The sequence below is a fragment of the Pseudophryne corroboree genome, unplaced genomic scaffold (assembly GCF_028390025.1).
Source record: "Pseudophryne corroboree isolate aPseCor3 unplaced genomic scaffold, aPseCor3.hap2 scaffold_743, whole genome shotgun sequence".
Lineage (NCBI taxonomy): Eukaryota > Metazoa > Chordata > Amphibia > Anura > Myobatrachidae > Pseudophryne > Pseudophryne corroboree.
This window is the reverse complement of record NW_026970324.1, coordinates 124,740-145,782: the sequence shown is the minus strand read 5'-3', so window position 1 is coordinate 145,782 and position 21,043 is coordinate 124,740. Positions and strand designations below refer to the sequence as shown.

Below are 21,043 nucleotides of genomic sequence, written 5' to 3'. Positions count from 1 at the left end.
TGGTAAAAGTCAGATTTATTTGTCTCAGATCTTCCTCTAGCCTTGTTCCTCTTTCAAGAGTTCCCTTGTGCTGCCTCAGTTGGATCTCCTTCACTTGACAGGGGGGTGCCCGAGCAGCGACCCTCCCCAGCTCTAGCCCAACTCCTACTTACCTGCCAGGTGAGATACTATGATCATGAAGGTGCTTCTCCCAGGGCAAGGCTCACCCATTGCACTCTGGGTGTGCTGCTCCTGCAATTTCCCCAAATGTGGGACACTTGACTGCATAATTTGTGTTTCCCCTGGTCGGCTCTCGTATAATTCAGATCTCTTTGTCTCAGGTCTCTCTCCAGCCTAGTTTGCTGTCTGTTTCCACTTCTCTTTTCTTGAGCCGCTCCCTTCTATGCCCTTGCGCACTATCCTGACTTCTCCCGTCTGCTTACTTTGTGCCTTCCAATGCACAATGCAAACTACAGGTAGTGCTGCAGGGCCCACACCCTTTTACTTGCCTTACAGAGCAGCTCTGGAGCTGTTACAGTGCCCAGCTGCTGTAAGAAATCAGCTTGAATGCTTCAGGGGCTGGGGCATAGCCAACATGAGCCCCACACCGAAGGAGGGTGGAGGTGTTTAATGCGAACTAGGGGTCATCCAAGCGCCGCAAAAGGCCGCCATGCCCTGCACGCCCCTTTTCTCTTTTTTGATATGCAGACGAGGGTTGAAGCCAACTTTGACCCACTGCTTGGATGGCATTACCATATGCAAATCAATCTGCTGCAGGCCTTCCCCCAGGAATGCTTGCACTAGTTGTTGCATTTGGTTTGTTGTTTGGGGGTGCTTCAGTATTAGGCAGCCTTCTGCCCTCCCATGTTCATCTGAAAATATGTGTTCTCCCTGCAGTTGTTGTCCCCAGATGAGAGTTCCCTTGTGCTGCCTCAGTTGAATCTCCTTTACTTGACAGAGATGTGCCTGAGCAGCGGCCCTCCCCAGCCCTATCCCAAATCATACTTATTTTGCATAGGAGATACCATGGTCATGAAGATTGTTCTCCCAGGGTGAGGTTCATTCATTGCATTCTGGGTATGCTGACCCCTGTGATTTCCCCAAATGTGGGAAACTCGACTGCATTATTTGTGGTAGTGGGGGACTGTGTTTGTGCTTTCTTCTGGTCAACTCTGGTAAAAGTCAGATTTCTTTGTCTCAGATCTTCCTCTAGCCTTGTTCTTCTTTCGAGAGTTCCCTTGTGCTGCCTCAGTTGGATCTCCTTCACTTGACAGGGGGGTGCACGAGCAGCGACCCTCCCCAGCTCTAGCCCAACTCCTATTTACCTGCCAGGTGAGATACTATGATCAGGAAGGTGCTTCTCCCAGGGCAAGGCTCACCCATTGCACTTTGGGTGTGCTGCTCCTGCGATTTCCCCAAATGTGGGACACTTGACTGCATAATTTGTGTTTCCTCTGGTCGGCTCTCATATAATTCAGATCTCTTTGTCTCAGGTCTTTCTCCAGCCTAGTTTGCTGTCTGTTTCCACTTCTCTTTTCTTGAGCCGCTCCCTTCTATGCCCTTGCGCACTATCCTGACCTCTCCCGTCTGCTTACTTTGTGCCTTCCACCGCACAATGCATACTACAGGTAGTGCTGCAGGGCCCACACCCTTTTACATGCTTTACAGAGCAGCTCTGGAGCTGTTACAGTGCCCAGCTGCTGCAAGAAATCATCTTGAATGCTTCAGGGGCTGGGGCATAGCCAACATGAGCCCCACACCGAAGGATGGTGGAGATGTTTAATGCGAATTAGGGGTCATCCAAGCGCCACAAAAGGACGCCATGCCCTGCACATCCCTTTTTTCTTTTCATATGCAGACGAGGGTTGAAGCCAACTTTGACCAACTGCTTGGATGACATCACCATATGCAAATCCATCTGCTGCAGGCCTTCCCCCAGGAATGCTTGCACTAGTTGTTGCATTTGGTTTGTTGTTTGGGGGTGCTTCAGTATTAGGCAGCCTTCTGCCCTCCCATGTTCATCTGAAAATATGTGTTCTCCCTGCAGTTGTTGTCCCCAGATGAGAGTTCCCTTGTGCTGCCTCAGTTGAATCTCCTTTACTTGACAGAGATGTGCCTGAGCAGCGGCCCTCCCCAGCCCTATCCCAAATCATACTTATTTTGCATAGGAGATACCATGGTCATGAAGATTGTTCTCCCAGGGTGAGGTTCATTCATTGCATTCTGGGTATGCTGACCCCTGTGATTTCACCAAATGTGGGAAACTCAACTGCATTATTTGTGGTAGTGGGGGACTGTGTTTGTGCTTTCTTCTGGTCAACTCTGGTAAAAATCAGATTTCTTTGTCTCAGATCTTCCTCTAGCCTTGTTCCTCTTTCGAGAGTTCCCTTGTGCTGCCTCAGTTGGATCTCCTTCACTTGACAGGGGGGTACCCGAGCAGCGACCCTTCGCAGCTCTAGCCCAACTCCTACTTACCTGCCAGGTGAGATACTATGATCATGTAGGTGCTTCTCCCAGGGCAAGGCTCACCCATTGCACTCTGGGTGTGCTGCCCCTGTGATTTCCCCAAATGTGGGAAACTTGACTGCATAATTTGTGTTTCCCCTGGTCGGCTCTCGTATAATTCAGATCTCTTTGTCTCAGGTCTCTCTCCAGCCTAGTTTGCTGTCTGTTTCCACTTCTCTTTTCTTGAGCCGCTCCCTTCTATGCCCTTGCGCACTATCCTGACATCTCCCGTCTGCTTACTTGTGCCTTCCAACGCACAATGCATACTACAGGTAGTGCTGCAGGGCCCACACCCTTTTACATGCCTTACAGAACAGCTCTGGAGCTGTTACAGTGCCCAGCTGCTGCAAGAAATCATCTTGAATGCTTCAGGGGCTGGGGCATAGCCAACATGAGACCCACACCGAAGGAGGGTGGAGATGTTTAATGTGAATTAGGGGTCATCCAAGCGCCACAAAAGGACGCCATGCCCTGCACATCCCTTTTTTCTTTTCATATGCAGACGAGGGTTGAAGCCAACTTTGACCCACTGCTTGGATGACATCACCATATGCAAATCCATCTGCTGTAGGCCTTCCCCCAGGAATGCTTGTACTAGTTGTTGCATTTGGTTTGTTGTTTGGGGGTGCTTCAGTATTAGGCAGCCTTCTGCCCTCCCATGTTCATCTGAAAATATGTGTTCTCCCAGCAGTTGTTGTCCCCAGATGAGAGTTCCCTTGTGCTGCCTCAGTTGAATCTCCTTTACTTGACAGAGATGTGCCTGAGCAGCGGCCCTCCCCAGCTCTATCCCAAATCATACTTATTTTGCATAGGAGATACCATGGTCATGAAGATTGTTCTCCCAGGGTGAGGTTCATTCATTGCATTCTGGGTATGCTGACTCCTATGATTTCCCCAAATGTGGGAAACTCGACTGCATTATTTGTGGTAGTGGGGGACTGTGTTTGTGCTTTCCTCTGGTCAGCTCTGGTAAAAGTCAGATTTATTTGTCTCAGATCTTCCTCTAGCCTTGTTCTTCTTTCGAGAGTTCCCTTGTGCTGCCTCAGTTGGATCTCCTTCACTTGACAGGGGGGTGCCCGAGCATCGACCCTCCCCAGCTCAAGCCCAACTCCTACTTACCTGCCAGGTGAGATACTATGATCATGAAGGTGCTTCTCCCAGGGCAAGGCTCACCCATTGCACTCTGGGTGTGCTGCTCCTGCGATTTCCCCAAATGTGGGAAACTTGACTGCATAATTTGTTTTCTTTCAAAAATCCACTTAATTTTCTTTACCCTATTATTAAAATGGTAATTGACAAAAACAAACTACATTGTCACCAGAAGAGCAATACAAAATGTACAAGTGATATATTAAAATCATCTTTCCAGCTTGAATTTCAATGATGCATTAGGGCAACGATTTTGTGAGAAACATCTTCACCCTTAAATAAAGATTTTCTTAATTCCTTACCTGTGTGATAATTAGATATCACCTTGTTTTCGCATTAAACAGACTTCCACATGAGAAAACAGCAAGGATGCAGTGGCGTTAATGTTTCCTGGTGTCAACTTGTATTATTTCAGTAGACATTGAAATGAGGATGCATCTTGCTGCCTTTCCAATGAAGCAAGTTTAATTTAGTAATAGGTGAAAAACCATCCTTACAAAGGTGTTAATCAGAGACTTGGCTTTGTGGACACTTTTCAGAGAACAAATTTGTTAGCATAAAAATAAAGCCAGAAAATGAAGAGCTGTTTAATCACTCAATTGGATTTTTCTGCCAGCATATTTTTTTTCTCTGCAAACCACTGCTAAATTGTGCTTCCTAGCTGTTTTTATAAAATCAATGAATCAAATCTAACTCTGATTACATCAGAGAAGGCCAGGTACCCTACACAATAAGATGGGGTTTGAAATTTTGACTTGTCTACTTAAATATCACCAAAATCTGATCACAAGGTCAATTACGTCCCTGGGTGGGATTGAACCACCAACCTTTTGGTTAACAGCCGTACACACTAACTGATTGCGCCACAGAGACACTTTGCAAAAGTACAAACTGACAAATGCTAATAAGCATTCATCTAAAACGTTTCCTAGAAAAACTTAAAAAAGTCAATAATCTGGAGAGTTTTTGTAAGATGTTTCTTCCATCAACCAACGAAGAAACACATTGGTACTTTCCCATGATGAGTGAGTGCTTCAGGATCTCTTGCACTTACATGTGCAGCAGAGTACAGCAATGGAAGCATGCTGGGCCCATAACCCAGAGGTAGGCAGATTGAAAATATCCTCTGCTATATGCTTTTTTTTTGTTAATTAAAGTAATCAAAAAACTGGGATTGATATTTTGGCTCTTTTATTTTTACTTAAAGTACAATAACTTTTACCATTTTAATTTGTTTTAATAGTATATTGACAGTATTGTTTTCTTTCAAAAATCCACTTAATTTTCTTTACCCTATTATTAAAATGGTAATTGACAAAAACAAACTACATTGTCACCAGAAGAGCAATACAAAATGTACAAGTGATATATTAAAATCATCTTTCCAGCTTGAATTTCAATGATGCATTGGGGCAACGATTTTGTGAGAAACATCTTCACCCTTAAATAAAGATTTACTTAATTCCTTACCTGTGTGCTAATTAGATATCACCTTGTTTTCACATTAAACAGACTTCCACATGAGAAAGCAGCAAGGATGCAGTGGCGTTAATGTTTCCTGGTGTCAACCTGTATTATTTCAGTAGACATTGAAATGAGGATGCATCTTGCTGCCTTTCCAATGAAGCAAGTTTAATTTAGTAATAGGTGAAAAACCATCCCTACAAAGGTGTTAATCAGAGACTTGGCTTTGTGGACACTTTTCAGAGAACAAATTTGTTAGCATAAAAATAAACCAGAAAATGAAGAGCTGTTTAATCACTCAATTGGATTTTTTTGCCAGCATATTTTTTTTCTCTGCAACCCACTGCTAAATTGTGCTTCCTAGCTGTTTTTTATAAAATCACTGAATCAAATCTAACTCTGATAACATCAGAGAAGGCCAGGTACCCTACACAATAAGAGGGGGTTTGAAATTTTGACTTGTCTACTTAAAGATTACCAAAATCTGAACACAAAGTCAATTACGTCCCTGGGTGGGATTGAACCACCAACCTTTTGGTTAATAGCCTTACACACTAACCAATTGCACCACAGAGACACTTTGCAAAAGTACATACTGACAAAATCTAATAAGCATTCATCTAGAACGTTTCCTAGAAAAACTTTAAAAAGTCAATAATCTGGAGAGTTTTTGTAAGATGTTTCTTCCATCAACCAATGAAGAAACACATTGGTACTTTCCCATGATGAGTGAGTGCTTCAGGATCTTTTGCACTTACATGTGCAGCAGAGTACTGCAATGGAAGCATGCTGGGCCCATAACCCAGAGGTAGGCAGATTGAAACTATCCTTTGCTATATGCATTTTTTTTGTTAATTAAAGTAATCCAAAACTGGGATTGATATTTTGGCTCTTTTATTTTTACTTAAAGTACAATAACTTTTACCATTTTAATTTGTTTTGATAGTATATTGACAGTATTGTTTTCTTTCAAAAATCCACTTAATTTTCTTTACCCTATTATTAAAATGGTAATTGACAAAAACAAACTACATTGTCACCAGAAGAGCAATACAAAATGTACAAGTGATATATTAAAATCATCTTTCCAGCTTGAATTTCAATGATGCATTGGGGCAACGATTTTGTGAGAAACATCTTCACCCTTAAATAAAGATTTTCTTAATTCCTTACCTGTGTGCTAATTAGATATCACCTTGTTTTCACATTAAACAGACTTCCACATGAGAAAGCAGCAAGGATGCAGTGGCGTTAATGTTTCCTGGTGTCAACCTGTATTATTTCAGTAGACATTGAAATGAGGATGCATCTTGCTGCCTTTCCAATGAAGCAAGTTTAATTTAGTAATAGGTGAAAAACCATCCCTACAAAGGTGTTAATCAGAGACTTGGCTTTGTGGACACTTTTCAGAGAACAAATTTGTTAGCATAAAAATAAACCAGAAAATGAAGAGCTGTTTAATCACTCAATTGGATTTTTTTGCCAGCATATTTTTTTTTTCTCTGCAACCCACTGCTAAATTGTGCTTCCTAGCTGTTTTTTTTATAAAATCACTGAATCAAATCTAACTCTGATAACATCAGAGAAGGCCAGGTACCCTACACAATAAGAGGGGGTTTGAAATTTTGACTTGTCTACTTAAAGATCACCAAAATCTGAACACAAGGTCAATTACGTCCCTGGGTGGGATTGAACCACCAACCTTTTGGTTAATAGCCTTACACACTAACCAATTGCGCCACAGAGACACTTTGCCAAAGTACATACTGACAAAATCTAATAAGCATTCATCTAGAACGTTTCCTAGAAAAACTTTAAAAAGTCAATAATCTGGAGAGTTTTTGTAAGATGTTTCTTCCATCAACCAATGAAGAAACACATTGGTACTTTCCCATGATGAGTGAGTGCTTCAGGATCTTTTGCACTTACATGTGCAGCAGAGTACTGCAATGGAAGCATGCTGGGCCCATAACCCAGAGGTAGGCAGATTGAAACTATCCTTTGCTATATGCATTTTTTTTGTTAATTAAAGTAATCCAAAACTGGGATTGATATTTTGGCTCTTTTATTTTTACTTAAAGTACAATAACTTTTACCATTTTAATTTGTTTTGACAGTATATTGACAGTATTGTTTTCTTTCAAAAATCCACTTAATTTTCTTTACCCTATTATTAAAATGGTAATTGACAAAAACAAACTACATTGTCACCAGAAGAGCAATACAAAATGTACAAGTGATATATTAAAATCATCTTTCCAGCTTGAATTTCAATGATGCATTAGGGCAACGATTTTGTGAGAAACATCTTCACCCTTAAATAAAGATTTTCTTAATTCCTTACCTGTGTGATAATTAGATATCACCTTGTTTTCACATTAAACAGACTTCCACATGAGAAAGCAGCAAGGATGCAGTGGCGTTAATGTTTCCTGGTGTCAACTTGTATTATTTCAGTAGACATTGAAATGAGGATGCATCTTGCTGCCTTTCCAATGAAGCAAGTTTAATTTAGTAATAGGTGAAAAACCATCCTTACAAAGGTGTTAATCAGAGACTTGGCTTTGTGGACACTTTTCAGAGAACAAATTTGTTAGCATAAAAATAAAGCCAGAAAATGAAGACCTGTTTAATCACTCAATTGGATTTTTCTGCCAGCATATTTTTTTTTCTCTGCAAACCACTGCTAAATTGTGCTTCCTAGCTGTTTTTATAAAATCAATGAATCAAATCTAACTCTGATTACATCAGAGAAGGCCAGGTACCCTACACAATAAGATGGGGTTTGAAATTTTGACTTGTCTACTTAAATATCACCAAAATCTGATCACAAGGTCAATTACGTCCCTGGGTGGGATTGAACCACCAACCTTTCGGTTAATAGCCTTATACACTAACCAATTGCGCCACAGAGACACTTTGCAAAAGTACATACTGACAAAGGCTAATAAGCATTCATCTAGAACGTTTCCTAGAAAAACTTTAAAAAGTCAATAATCTGGAGAGTTTTTGTAAGATGTTTCTTACATCAACCAATGAAGAAACACATTGGTACTTTCCCATGATGAGTGAGTGCTTCAGGATCTCTTGCACTTACATGTGCAGCAGAGTACTGCAATGGAAGCATGCTGGGCCCATAACCCAGAGGTAGGCAGATTGAAACTATCCTTTGCTATATGCATTTTTTTTGTTAATTAAAGTAATCCAAAACTGGGATTGATATTTTGGCTCTTTTATTTTTACTTAAAGTACAATAACTTTTACCATTTTAATTTGTTTTGATAGTATATTGACAGTATTGTTTTCTTTCAAAAATCCACTTAATTTTCTTTACCCTATTATTAAAAAAAATGGTAATTGACAAAAACAAACTACATTGTCACCAGAAGAGCAATACAAAATGTACAAGTGATATATTAAAATCATCTTTCCAGCTTGAATTTCAATGATGCATTGGGGCAACGATTTTGTGAGAAACATCTTCACCCTTAAATAAAGATTTTCTTAATTCCTTACCTGTGTGCTAATTAGATATCACCTTGTTTTCACATTAAACAGACTTCCACATGAGAAAGCAGCAAGGATGCAGTGGCGTTAATGTTTCCTGGTGTCAACCTGTATTATTTCAGTAGACATTGAAATGAGGATGCATCTTGCTGCCTTTCCAATGAAGCAAGTTTAATTTAGTAATAGGTGAAAAACCATCCCTACAAAGGTGTTAATCAGAGACTTGGCTTTGTGGACACTTTTCAGAGAACAAATTTGTTAGCATAAAAATAAAGCCAGAAAATGAAGAGCTGTTTAATCACTCAATTGTATTTTTTTGCCAGCATATTTTTTTTATCTGCAACCCACTGCTAAATTGTGCTTCCTAGCTGTTTTTAATAAAATCACTGAATCAAATCTAACTCTGATTACATCAGAGAAGGCCAGGTAACCTACACAATAAGAGGGGGTTTGAAATTTTGACTTGTCTACTTAAATATCACCAAAATCTGATCACAAGGTCAATTACATTCCTGGGTGGGATTGAACCACCAACCTTTTGTTAATAGCCTTACACACTAACCAATTGCGCCACAGAGACACTTTGCAAAAGTACATACTGACAAAGGCTAATAAGCATTCATCTAGAACGTTTCCTAGAAAAACTTTAAAAAGTCAATAATCTGGAGAGTTTTTGTAAGATGTTTCTTCCATCAACCAACGAAGAAACACATTGGTACTTTCCCATGATGAGTGAGTGCTTCAGGATCTCTTGCACTTACATGTGCAGCAGAGTACTGCAATGGAAGCATGCTGGGCCCATAACCCAGAGGTAGGCAGATTGAAATTATCCTTTGCTATATGCATTTTTTTTTGTTAATTAAAGTAATCCAAAACTGGGATTGATATTTTTGCTCTTTTATTTTTACTTAAAGTACAATAACTTTTACCATTTTAATTTGTTTTAATAGTATATTGACAGTATTGTTTTCTTTCAAAAATCCACTTCATTTTCTTTACCCTATTATTAAAATGGTAATTGACAAAAACAAACTACATTGTCACCAGAAGAGCAATACAAAATGTACAAGTGATATATTAAAATCATCTTTCCAGCTTGAATTTCAATGATGCATTGGGGCAACGATTTTGTGAGAAACATCTTCACCCTTAAATAAAGATTTTCTTAATTCCTTACCTGTGTGCTAATTAGATATCACCTTGTTTTCACATTAAACAGACTTCCACATGAGAAAGCAGCAAGGATGCAGTGGCGTTAATGTTTCCTGGTGTCAACCTGTATTATTTCAGTAGACATTGAAATGAGGATGCATCTTGCTGCCTTTCCAATGAAGCAAGTTTAATTTAGTAATAGGTGAAAAACCATCCCTACAAAGGTGTTAATCAGAGACTTGGCTTTGTGGACACTTTTCAGAGAACAAATTTGTTAGCATAAAAATAAACCAGAAAATGAAGAGCTGTTTAATCACTCAATTGGATTTTTTTGCCAGCATATTTTTTTTCTCTGCAACCCACTGCTAAATTGTGCTTCCTAGCTGTTTTTTATAAAACCACTGAATCAAATCTAACTCTGATAACATCAGAGAAGGCCAGGTACCCTACACAATAGATGGGGTTTGAAATTTTGACTTGTCTACTTAAATATCACCAAAATCTGATCACAAGGTCAATTACGTCGCTGGGTGGGATTGAACCACCAACCTTTTGGTTAATAGCCTTACACACTAACCAATTGCGCCACAGAGACACTTTGCAAAAGTACATACTGACAAAGGCTAATAAGCATTCATCTAGAACGTTTCCTAGAAAAACTTTAAAAAGTCAATAATCTGGAGAGTTTTTGTAAGATGTTTCTTCCATCAACCAATGAAGAAACACATTGGTACTTTCCCATGATGAGTGAGTGCTTCAGGATCTCTTGCACTTACATGTGCAGCAGAGTACTGCAATGGAAGCATGCTGGGCCCATAACCCAGAGGTAGGCAGATTGAAACTATCCTTTGCTATATGCATTTTTTTTGTTAATTAAAGTAATCCAAAACTGGGATTGATATTTTGGATCTTTTATTTTTACTTAAAGTACAATAACTTTTACCATTTTAATTTGTTTTGATAGTATATTGACAGTATTGTTTTCTTTCAAAAATCCACTTAATTTTCTTTACCCTATTATTAAAATGGTAATTGACAAAAACAAACTACATTGTCACCAGAAGAGCAATACAAAATGTACAAGTGATATATTAAAATCATCTTTCCAGCTTGAATTTCAATGATGCATTGGGGCAACGATTTTGTGAGAAACATCTTCACCCTTAAATAAAGATTTTCTTAATTCCTTACCTGTGTGCTAATTAGATATCACCTTGTTTTCACATTAAACAGACTTCCACATGAGAAAGCAGCAAGGATGCAGTGGCGTTAATGTTTCCTGGTGTCAACCTGTATTATTTCAGTAGACATTGAAATGAGGATGCATCTTGCTGCCTTTCCAATGAAGCAAGTTTAATTTAGTAATAGGTGAAAAACCATCCCTACAAAGGTGTTAATCAGAGACTTGGCTTTGTGGACACTTTTCAGAGAACAAATTTGTTAGCATAAAAATAAAGCCAGAAATGAAGAGCTGTTTAATCACTCAATTGGATTTTTTTGCCAGCATATTTCTTTTTCTCTGCAACCCACTGCTAAATTGTGCTTCCTAGCTGTTTTTATAAAATCACTGAATCAAATCTAACTCTGATTACATCAGAGAAGGCTAGGTACCCTACACAATAAGAGGGGGTTTGAAATTTTGACTTGTCTACTTAAATATCACCAAAATCTGATCACAAGGTCAATTACGTCCCTGGGTAGAATTTAACCACCAACCTTTTGGTTAATAGCCGTACACACTAACCAATTGCGCCACAGAGACACTTTGCAAAAAGTACATACTGACAAAGGCTAATAAGCATTCATCTAGAACGTTTCCTAGAAAAACTTTAAAACGTCAATAATCTGGAGAGTTTTTGTAAGATGTTTCTTCCATCAACCAACAAAGAAACACATTGGTACTTTCCCATGATGAGTGAGTGCTTCAGGATCTCTTGCACTTACATGTGCAGCAGAGTACTCCAATGGAAGCATGCTGGGCCCATAACCCAGAGGTAGGCAGATTGAAACTATCCTTTGTTATATGCATTTTTTTTGTTAATTAAAGTAATCCAAAACTGGGATGGATATTTTTGCTCTTTTATTTTTACTTAAAGTACAATAACTTTTACCATTTTAATTTGTTTTAATAGTATATTGACAGTATTGTTTTCTTTCAAAAATCCACTTAATTTTCTTTACCCTATTATTAAAATGGTAATTGACAAAAACAAACTACATTGTCACCAGAAGAGCAATACAAAATGTACAAGTGATATATTAAAATCATCTTTCCAGGTTGAATTTCAATGATGCATTGGGGCAACGATTTTGTGAGAAACATCTTCACCCTTAAAAAAAGATTTTCTTAATTCCTTACCTGTGTGCTAATTAGATATCACCTTGTTTTCACATTAAACAGACTTCCACATGAGAAAGCAGCAAGGATGCAGTGGCGTTAATGTTTCCTGGTGTCAACCTGTATTATTTCAGTAGACATTGAAATGAGGATGCATCTTGCTGCCTTTCCAATGAAGCAAGTTTAATTTAGTAATAGGTGAAAAACCATCCTTACAAAGGTGTTAATCAGAGACTTGGCTTTGTGGACACTTTTCAGAGAACAAATTTGTTAGCATAAAAATAAAGCCAGAAAATGAAGAGCTGTTTATTCACTCAATTGGATTTTTCTGCCAGCATATTTTTTTTCTCTGCAACCTACTGCTAAATTGTGCTTCCTAGCTGTTTTTATAAAATCACTGAATCAAATCTAACTCTGATTACATCAGGGAAGGCCAGGTACCCACACCATAACAGGGGGTTTGAAATTTTGACTTGTCTACTTAAATATCACCAAAATCTGATAACAAGGTCAATTAGGTCCCTGGATGGGATTGAACCACCAACCTTTTGGTTAATAGCCGAACACACTAACCGATTGCGCCACAGAGACACTTTGCAAAAAGTACATACTGACAAAGGCTAATAAGCATTCATCTAGAACGTTTCCTAGAAAAACTTTAAAAAGTCAATAATCTGGAGAGTTTTTGTAAGATGTTTCTTCCATCAACCAACGAAGAAACACATTGGTACTTTCCCACGATGAGTGAGTGCTTCAGGATCTCTTGCACTTACATGTGCAGCAGAGTACTGCAATGGAAGCATGCTGGGCCGATAACCCAGAGGTAGGCAGATTGAAACTATCCTCTGCTATATGCATTTTTTTTTAATTAAAGTAATCCAATATTGGGATTGATATTTTGGCTCTTTTATTTTTACTTAAAGTACAATAACTTTTACCATTTTAATTTGTTTAATAGTATATTGACAGTATTGTTTTCTTTCAAAAATCCACTTAATTTTCTTTACCCTATTATTAAAATGGTAATTGACAAAAACAAACTACATTGTCACCAGAAGAGCAATACAAAATGTACAAGTGATATATTAAAATCATCTTTCCAGCTTGAATTTCAATGATGCATTAGGGCAACGATTTTGTGAGAAACATCTTCACCCTTAAATAAAGATTTTCTTAATTCCTTACCTGTGTGCTAATTAGATATCACCTTGTTTTCACATTAAACAGACTTCCACATGAGAAAGCAGCAAGGATGCAGTGGCGTTAATGTTTCCTGGTGTCAACCTGTATTATTTCAGTAGATATTGAAATGACGATGCATCTTGCTGCCTTTCCAATGAAGCAAGTTTAATTTAGTAATAGGTGAAAAACCATCCCTACAAAGGTGTTAATCAGAGACTTGGCTTTGTGGACACTTTTCAGAGAAAAAATTTGTTAGCACAAAAATAAAGCAAGAAAATGAAGAGCTGTTTAATCACTCAATTGGATTTTTTTGCCAGCATATTTCTTTTTCTCTGCAACCCACTGCTAAATTGTGCTTCCTAGCTGTTTTTTTTTATAAAATCACTTAATCAAATCTAACTCTGATTACATCAGAGAAGGCCAGGTACCCTACACCACAAGAGGGGGTTTGAAATTTTGACTTGTCTACTTAAAGATCACCAAAATCTGATAACAAGGTAAATTACGTCCCTGGGTGGGATTGAACCACCAACCTTTTGGATAATAACCGAACACGCTAACTGATTGCGCCACAGAGACACTTTGCAAACGTACATTCTGACAAACGCTAATAAGCATTCATCTAGAACGTTTCCTAGAAAAACTTTAAAAAGTCAATAATCTGGAGAGTTTTTGTAAGATGTTTCTTCCATCAATCAACGAAGAACATTCAAGCTGATTTCTTGCAGCAGCTGGGCACTGTAACAGCTCCAGAGCTGCTCTGTAAGGGAACTAAAAGGGTGTGGGCCCTGCAGCACTACCTGTAGTTCGCATTGTGCGTTGGAAGGCACAAAGTAAGCAGACGGGAGAAGTCAGGATAGTGCGCAAGGGCATAGAAGGGAGCGGCTCAAGAAAAGAGAAGTGGAAACAGACAGCAAACTAGGCTGGAGAGAGACCTGAGACAAAGAGATCTGAATTATACGAGAGCCGACCAGGGGAAACACAAATTATGCAGTCGAGTTTCCCACATTTGGGGAAATAGCTGGAGCAGCACACACAGAGTGCAATGGGTGAGCCTTGCCCTGGGAGAAGCACCTTCATGATCATAGTATCTCACCTGGCAGGTAAGTAGGAGTTGGGCAAGAGCTGAGGAGGGTCGCTGCTCGGGCACCCCCCTGTCAAGTGAAGGAGATCCAACTGAGGCAGCACAAGAGAACTCTCGAAAGAAGAACAAGGCTAGAGGAAGATCTGAGACACAGAAATCTGGCTTTTACCAGAGCTGACCAGAGGAAAGCACAAACACAGTCCCCCACTACCACAAATTATGCAGTCGAGTTTCCCACATTTGGGGAAATCACAGGGGTCAGCATACCCAGAATGCAATGAATGAACCTCACCCTGGGAGAACAATCTTCATGACCATGGTATCTCCTATGCAAAATAAGTATGATTTGGGATAGGGCTGGGGAGGGCCGCTGCTCAGGCACATCTCTGTCAAGTAAAGGAGATTCAACTGAGGCAGCACAAGGGAACTCTCATCTGGGGACAACAACTGCAGGGAGAACACATATTTTCAGATGAACATGGGAGGGCAGAAGGCTGCCTAATACTGAAGCACCCCCAAACAACAAACCAAATGCAACAACTAGTACAAGCATTCCTGGGGGAAGGCCTGCAGCAGATGGATTTGCATATGGTGATGTCATCCAAGCAGTGGGTCAAAGTTGGCTTCAACCCTCGTCTGCATATGAAAAGAGAAAAGGGGCGTGCAGGGCATGGCGGCCTTTTGCGGCGCTTGGATGACCCCTAGTTCGCATTAAACACCTCCACCCTACTTCGGTGTGGGGCTCATGTTGGCTATGCCCCAGCCCCTGAAGCATTCAAGCTGATTACTTGCAGCAGCTGGGCACTGTAATAGCTCCAGAGCTGCTCTGTAAGGCAAGTAAAAGGGTGTGGGCCCTGCAGCACTACCTGTAGTTCGCATTGTGCGTTGGAAGGCACAAAGTAAGCAGATGGGAGAAGTCAAGATAGTGCGCAAGGGCATAGAAGGGAGCGGCTCAAGAAAAGAGAAGTTGAAACAGACAGCAAACTAGGCTGGAGAGAGACCTGAGACAAAGAGATCTGAATTATACGAGAGCTGACCAGGGGAAACACAAATTATGCAGTCAAGTTTCCCACATTTGGGGAAATCGCAGGAGCAGCACACCCAGAGTGCAATGGGTGAGCCTTGCCCTGGGAGAAGCACCTTCATGATCATAATATCTCACCTGGCAGGTAAGTAGGAGTTGGGCTTGAGCTGGGGAGGGTCGATGCTCGGGCACCCCCCTGTCAATTGAAGGAGATCCAACTGAGGCAGCACAAGGGAACTCTCGAAAGAAGAACAAGGCTAGAGGAAGATCTGAGACAAATAAATCTGACTTTTACCAGAGCTGACCAGAGGAAAGCACAAACACAGTCCCCCACTACCACAAATAATGCAGTCAAGTTTCCCACATTTGGGGAAATCATAGGAGTCAGCATACCCAGAATGCAATGAATGAACCTCACCCTGGGAGAACAATCTTCATGACCATGGTATCTCCTATGCAAAATAAGTATGATTTGGGATAGAGCTGGGGAGGGCCGCTGCTCAGGCACATCTCTGTCAAGTAAAGGAGATTCAACTGAGGCAGCACAAGGGAACTCTCATCTGGGGACAACAACTGCTGGGAGAACACATATTTTCAGATGAACATGGGAGGGCAGAAGGCTGCCTAATACTGAAGCACCCCCAAACAACAAACCAAATGCAACAACTAGTACAAGCATTCCTGGGGGAAGGCCTACAGCAGATGGATTTGCATATGGTGATGTCATCCAAGCAGTGGGTCAAAGTTGGCTTCAACCCTCGTCTGCATATGAAAAGAAAAAAGGGATGTGCAGGGCATGGCGTCCTTTTGTGGCGCTTGGATGACCCCTAATTCACATTAAACATCTCCACCCTCCTTCGGTGTGGGTCTCATGTTGGCTATGCCCCAGCCCCTGAAGCATTCAAGATGATTTCTTGCAGCAGCTGGGCACTGTAACAGCTCCAGAGCTGTTCTGAAAAGCATGTAAAAGGGTGTGGGCCCTGCAGCACTACCTGTAGTATGCATTGTGCGTTGGAAGGCACAAGTAAGCAGACGGGAGAGGTCAGTATAGTGTGCAAGGGCATAGAAGGGAGCGGCTCAAGAAAAGAGAAGTGGAAACAGACAGCAAACTCGGCTGGAGAAAGACCTGAGACAAAGAGATCTGAATTATACGAGAGCCGACCAGAGGAAACACAAATTATGCAGTCAAGTTTCCCACATTTGGGGAAATCGCAGGAGCAGCACACCCAGAGTGCAATGGGTGAGCCTTGCCCTGGGAGAAGCACCTTCCTGATCATAGTATCTCACCTGGCAGGTAAGTAGGAGTTGGGCTAGAGCTGGGGAGGGTCGCTGCTCGGGCACCCCCCTGTCAAGTGAAGGAGATCCAACTGAGGCAGCACAAGGGAACTCTCGAAAGAAGAACAAGGCTAGAGGAAGATCTGAGACATAGAAATCTGATTTTTACCAGAGCTGAGCAGAGGAAAGCACAAACACAGTCCCCCACTACCACAAATAATGCAGTCGAGTTTCCCACATTTGGGGAAATCACAGGGGTCAGCATACCCAGAATGCAATGAATGAACCTCAACCTGGGAGAACAATCTTCATGACCATGGTATCTCCTATGCAAAATAAGTATGATTTGGGATAGGGCTGGGGAGGGCCGCTGCTCAGGCACATCTCTGTCAAGTAAAGGAGATTCAACTGAGGCAGCACAAGGGAACTCTCATCTGGGGACAACAACTGCAGGGAGAACACATATTTTCAGATGAACATGGGAGGGCAGAAGGCTGCCTAATACTGAAGCACCCCCAAACAACAAACCAAATGCAACAACTAGTGCAAGCATTCCTGGGGGATGGCCTGCAGCAGATTGATTTGCATATGGTAATGCCATCCAAGCAGTGGGTCAAAGTTGGCTTCAACCCTCGTCTGCATATGAAAAGAGAAAAGGGGCATGCAGGGCATGGCGGCCTTTTGCGGCGCTTGGGTGACCCTTAGTTCGCATTAAACACCCCCACCCTCCTTCGGTGTGGGGCTCATGTTGGCAATGCCCCAGCCCCTGAAGCATTCAAGCTGATTTCTTGCAGCAGCTGGGCACTGTAACAGCTCCAGAGCTGCTCTGTGAGGCAAGTAAAAGGGTGTGGGCCCTGCAGCACTACCTGTAGTTTGCATTGTGTGTTGGAAGGCACAAAGTAAGCAGACGGGAGAAGTCAGGATAGTGCGCAAGGGCATAGAAGGGAGCGGCTCAAGAAAAGAGAAGTGGAAACAGACAGCAAACTAGGCTGGAGAGAGACCTGAGACAAAGAGATCTGAATTATACGAGAGCCGACCAGGGGAAACACAAATTATGCAGTCAAGTTTCCCACATTTGGGGAAATCACAGGGGCAGCACACCCAGAGTGCAATGGGTGAGCCTTGCCCTGGGAGAAGCACCAACATGATCATAGTATCTCACCTGGCAGGTACCAACGGCGAAACTCCGTACAACAAACCTCTGCAGGATTTCTACCCTGTCTGAGAGCGCGCAACTGACTTTCAGCGGACGCCTCTCTATCAGGGTCATCATACAAGAGCCCTAAAGACTCAAAAAAAGCGTCAATTGACAACAATGCCGGATCCTCTGCTCTTAAACCAAATGCCCAGGTCTGAGGATCCCCCTGGAGCAAAGAAATAATAAACCCGACCCGCTGAGATTCAGTACCCGAGGAAGTCGGTCTTAAACGAAAATAAAGTTTACAGGATTCTTTAAAATTAAAAAACTCTTTTCTATCACCAGAAAAACGGTCAGGCAAATGCATCTTTGGTTCAGGGACTACCCTTGGGGAAGCTCGCAAAAGATCTTCCTGCGACTTCACCCGAAGAGAAAGATCCTGAACCATCTGAGTAAGTTCTTGAATCTGGCTGACTAAGAGCTGACCAGGATTTGGCCCTAAACCTGTTGGATTCATGAGGCCGATAAACTCTCACAAAACTGAATGAGAAAAAATTAAACCCCGTTTAATTTTAAGTTTTGGTATGGCCGGTAATAATGTTATGATTCCAGCACTCTGGTCAGAGAAGATCTTATGGCAAGGACTGGAGCACTGGAACGGAATGCTGGGGAAGGGAGCAGGACAGGAAAATAGCCCCTGGCGCCCTAACTCTGTTGTCTCACCCATGTTGTCAGAAATCCCCTGCGAGACTATGGTTTCTTGAGCCCTTGGCAGCCGCGTTTGAAGGGCGGATTATGTCTGCCCAACTTCGATGCCCCCCGGTCTTAATGAGAGACAAAGGGAAACCTGAGACAGGGTGATAACAAGAGGCCCTCTAACTAAACAACCAGGCCAGGGGCTAAGCAAACTCAAAACTATAATATGTGCGGAGAAACCGCCAGGAAAAAGGACAACCAAAATATCCACTTGTCCAATTCTCCTACCCGGCACCGCCAAGTACCAGAGAGGACTTGTGGAAGCGGAACCCTCCGCAAATGCTCCAAACACAAAATATAAAAGGTAAAGCGGCTGAGCCGCAACACACGGCAGAGCCGCAACTCACGAACACCACTGGATATAAAACGGTGATCAGTCAGGACTCCAGGGAACCAAACGAACTCTTGGGATGAGATGACAACTCCCGAATACCGGACTTCTGCGGACTGGAATGACCGGATACAGCAGGACTGGAAACAGACTCTCAGCAAACAAAGGCAGCATGCAGGAAGCTATTACCGGCGTCTGTGAGAAGCCCTGGGAGTGTATTTAACAAGGAGTCCTCCAATCAGCTGCTAAAGGCTGATTAGAATAAATGCCGTGCAGCTGCCTTGCTGCACGGCCAGAGAGCAGGTGAATATCTTAATTTCCTAAAGCCTAGCAACGGGGAACGCGGTCCGCCAGTGGCGTCCCCGTTGCTAGGGTCCGTGCGGCTCAGCGCGCCCGGCGTCTAGCGTTGCTAGGGAGCCGGCGGCTGTACGTGCACGGCGTCTCTAGTTGCTAGGCGCCGGGCCGCGCAGACCATCAAGCGGACCCCGGCGCCTAACAGTATGACTCCCAAAAACAACAACCGCGTCATTGGGACCAACTGCGATTTTGGCAAGTTTAGGAGCCAACCATGTTGTTGAAGAACTGTCAGGGAGAGTGCAATGTTTTGCACCAACTGGTCCCTGGATCTCGCCTTTATCAGGAGATCATCCAAGTACGGGATAATTGTGACTCCTTGCTTGCGAAGGAGAACCATAATTTCCGCCATCACCCTGGTGAAAATCCTCGGAGCCGTGGACAGACCAAACGGCAATGTCTGAAATTGGTAATGACAATCCTGAATTGCAAACCTTAGGTAGCTTGAGGCAGTGGCTAAATGGGAACATGTAAGTAGGCATCCTTTATGTCTACCAAAACCATGAAATCTCCGTCCTCCGGACTGGAGATCACTGCCCTGAGAAATTCCATCTTGAAATTGAATTTCTTTAGGAAGAAATTGAGGGATTTCAGATTTAAGATTGGTCTGACTGAGCCGTCCGGCTTCGGGACCACGAAGAGGCTTGAATAAAAACCTTCTCCCTGCTGACTAAGGCCAATTTGAACAATCGGTGAGGGGGAACGTCTTGAAACCCCAGTTTGTACCCTTGGGACACTATTTGTAAAACCCACGAGTCCAGGTCCGAATGAATCCAGAACTGACTGAAGAGTTTTAGACGTGCCCCCACTGGTGTGGGCTCCTGCAAGAAAGCCCCAGTGTCATGCAGTGGATTTGGCAGAAGCAGAGGACAATCTCTGGTCCTGCGATCTTGAAGAGGCTACAGACCTCTTCCTTTTCCTTCCTCTACCTGCAAAGAAAGGGGAATCTAAACTTCTTGCATATCTATTGGGCCAAAATGACTGCGGTAGATAATGATGCGTCTTCATCCGTTGACAGGGAACATAGGGCAAGAAGGTTGACTTACCATTGAAATGAGGATGCATCTTGCTGCCTTTCCAATGAAGCAAGTTTAATTTAGTAATAGGTGAAAAACCATCCTTACAAAGGTGTTAATCAGAGACTTGGCTTTGTGGACACTTTTCAGAGAACAAATTTGTTAGCATAAAAATAAAGCCAGAAAATGAAGAGCTGTTTAATCACTCAATTGGATTTTTCTGCCAGCATATTTTTTTTCTCTGCAACCCACTGCTAAATTGTGCTTCCTAGCTGTTTTTATAAAATCACTGAATCAAATCTAACTCTGATTACATCAGAGAAGGCCAGGTACCCTACACCATAACAGGGGGTTTGAAATTTTGACTTGTCTACTTATTATAGTTTTGAGTTTGCTTAGCCCCTGGCCTGGTTGTTTAGTTAGAGGGCCTCTTGTTATCACCCTGTCTCAGGTTTCCCTTTGTCTCTCATTAAGACCGGGGGGGCATCGAAGTTGGGCAGACATAATCCGCCCTTCAAACGCGGCTGCCAAGGGCTCAAGAAACCATAGTCTTGCAGGGGATTTCTGACAACACGGGTGAGACAACAGAGTTAGGGCGCCAGGGGCTATTTTCCTGTCCTGCTCCCTTCCCCAGCATTCCGTTCCAGTGCTCCAGTCCTTGCCATAAGATCTTCTCTGACCAGAGTGCTGGAATCATAACATTATTACCGGCCATACCAAAACTTAAAATTAAACGGGGTTTAATTTTTTCTCATTCAGTTTTGTGAGAGTTTATCGGCCTCATGAATC

At 42.1% G+C, this 21,043-nt stretch overlaps 14 non-coding genes across 14 annotated transcripts; 7 read left to right on the top strand and 7 right to left on the bottom strand.

The window, feature by feature from the left end:
• Window positions 1-144: 144 nt before the first annotated feature.
• Window positions 145-307, top strand: LOC135040523 (U1 spliceosomal RNA). Its single transcript, XR_010234416.1, has one exon. It is a non-coding gene; the product is annotated as a U1 spliceosomal RNA (small nuclear RNA).
• Window positions 308-980: 673 nt separating this feature from the next.
• Window positions 981-1,144, top strand: LOC135040514 (U1 spliceosomal RNA). Its single transcript, XR_010234408.1, has one exon. It is a non-coding gene; the product is annotated as a U1 spliceosomal RNA (small nuclear RNA).
• Window positions 1,145-1,296: 152 nt separating this feature from the next.
• LOC135040525 (U1 spliceosomal RNA) lies at window positions 1,297-1,459 on the top strand. The gene has a single exon (XR_010234418.1). It is a non-coding gene; the product is annotated as a U1 spliceosomal RNA (small nuclear RNA).
• A 671-nt stretch (window positions 1,460-2,130) lies between these two features.
• On the top strand, window positions 2,131-2,294 carry LOC135040519 (U1 spliceosomal RNA). The gene has a single exon (XR_010234412.1). It is a non-coding gene; the product is annotated as a U1 spliceosomal RNA (small nuclear RNA).
• A 152-nt stretch (window positions 2,295-2,446) lies between these two features.
• On the top strand, window positions 2,447-2,609 carry LOC135040526 (U1 spliceosomal RNA). Its single transcript, XR_010234419.1, has one exon. It is a non-coding gene; the product is annotated as a U1 spliceosomal RNA (small nuclear RNA).
• Window positions 2,610-3,279: 670 nt separating this feature from the next.
• On the top strand, window positions 3,280-3,443 carry LOC135040515 (U1 spliceosomal RNA). Its single transcript, XR_010234409.1, has one exon. It is a non-coding gene; the product is annotated as a U1 spliceosomal RNA (small nuclear RNA).
• Window positions 3,444-3,595: 152 nt separating this feature from the next.
• LOC135040524 (U1 spliceosomal RNA) lies at window positions 3,596-3,754 on the top strand. The gene has a single exon (XR_010234417.1). It is a non-coding gene; the product is annotated as a U1 spliceosomal RNA (small nuclear RNA).
• A 10,470-nt stretch (window positions 3,755-14,224) lies between these two features.
• Window positions 14,225-14,387, bottom strand: LOC135040527 (U1 spliceosomal RNA). Its single transcript, XR_010234420.1, has one exon. It is a non-coding gene; the product is annotated as a U1 spliceosomal RNA (small nuclear RNA).
• A 152-nt stretch (window positions 14,388-14,539) lies between these two features.
• On the bottom strand, window positions 14,540-14,703 carry LOC135040513 (U1 spliceosomal RNA). The gene has a single exon (XR_010234407.1). It is a non-coding gene; the product is annotated as a U1 spliceosomal RNA (small nuclear RNA).
• A 671-nt stretch (window positions 14,704-15,374) lies between these two features.
• Window positions 15,375-15,537, bottom strand: LOC135040522 (U1 spliceosomal RNA). The gene has a single exon (XR_010234415.1). It is a non-coding gene; the product is annotated as a U1 spliceosomal RNA (small nuclear RNA).
• Window positions 15,538-15,689: 152 nt separating this feature from the next.
• On the bottom strand, window positions 15,690-15,853 carry LOC135040520 (U1 spliceosomal RNA). The gene has a single exon (XR_010234413.1). It is a non-coding gene; the product is annotated as a U1 spliceosomal RNA (small nuclear RNA).
• A 670-nt stretch (window positions 15,854-16,523) lies between these two features.
• On the bottom strand, window positions 16,524-16,686 carry LOC135040521 (U1 spliceosomal RNA). Its single transcript, XR_010234414.1, has one exon. It is a non-coding gene; the product is annotated as a U1 spliceosomal RNA (small nuclear RNA).
• A 152-nt stretch (window positions 16,687-16,838) lies between these two features.
• On the bottom strand, window positions 16,839-17,002 carry LOC135040516 (U1 spliceosomal RNA). The gene has a single exon (XR_010234410.1). It is a non-coding gene; the product is annotated as a U1 spliceosomal RNA (small nuclear RNA).
• Window positions 17,003-17,673: 671 nt separating this feature from the next.
• Window positions 17,674-17,836, bottom strand: LOC135040528 (U1 spliceosomal RNA). Its single transcript, XR_010234421.1, has one exon. It is a non-coding gene; the product is annotated as a U1 spliceosomal RNA (small nuclear RNA).
• Window positions 17,837-21,043: the final 3,207 nt, after the last annotated feature.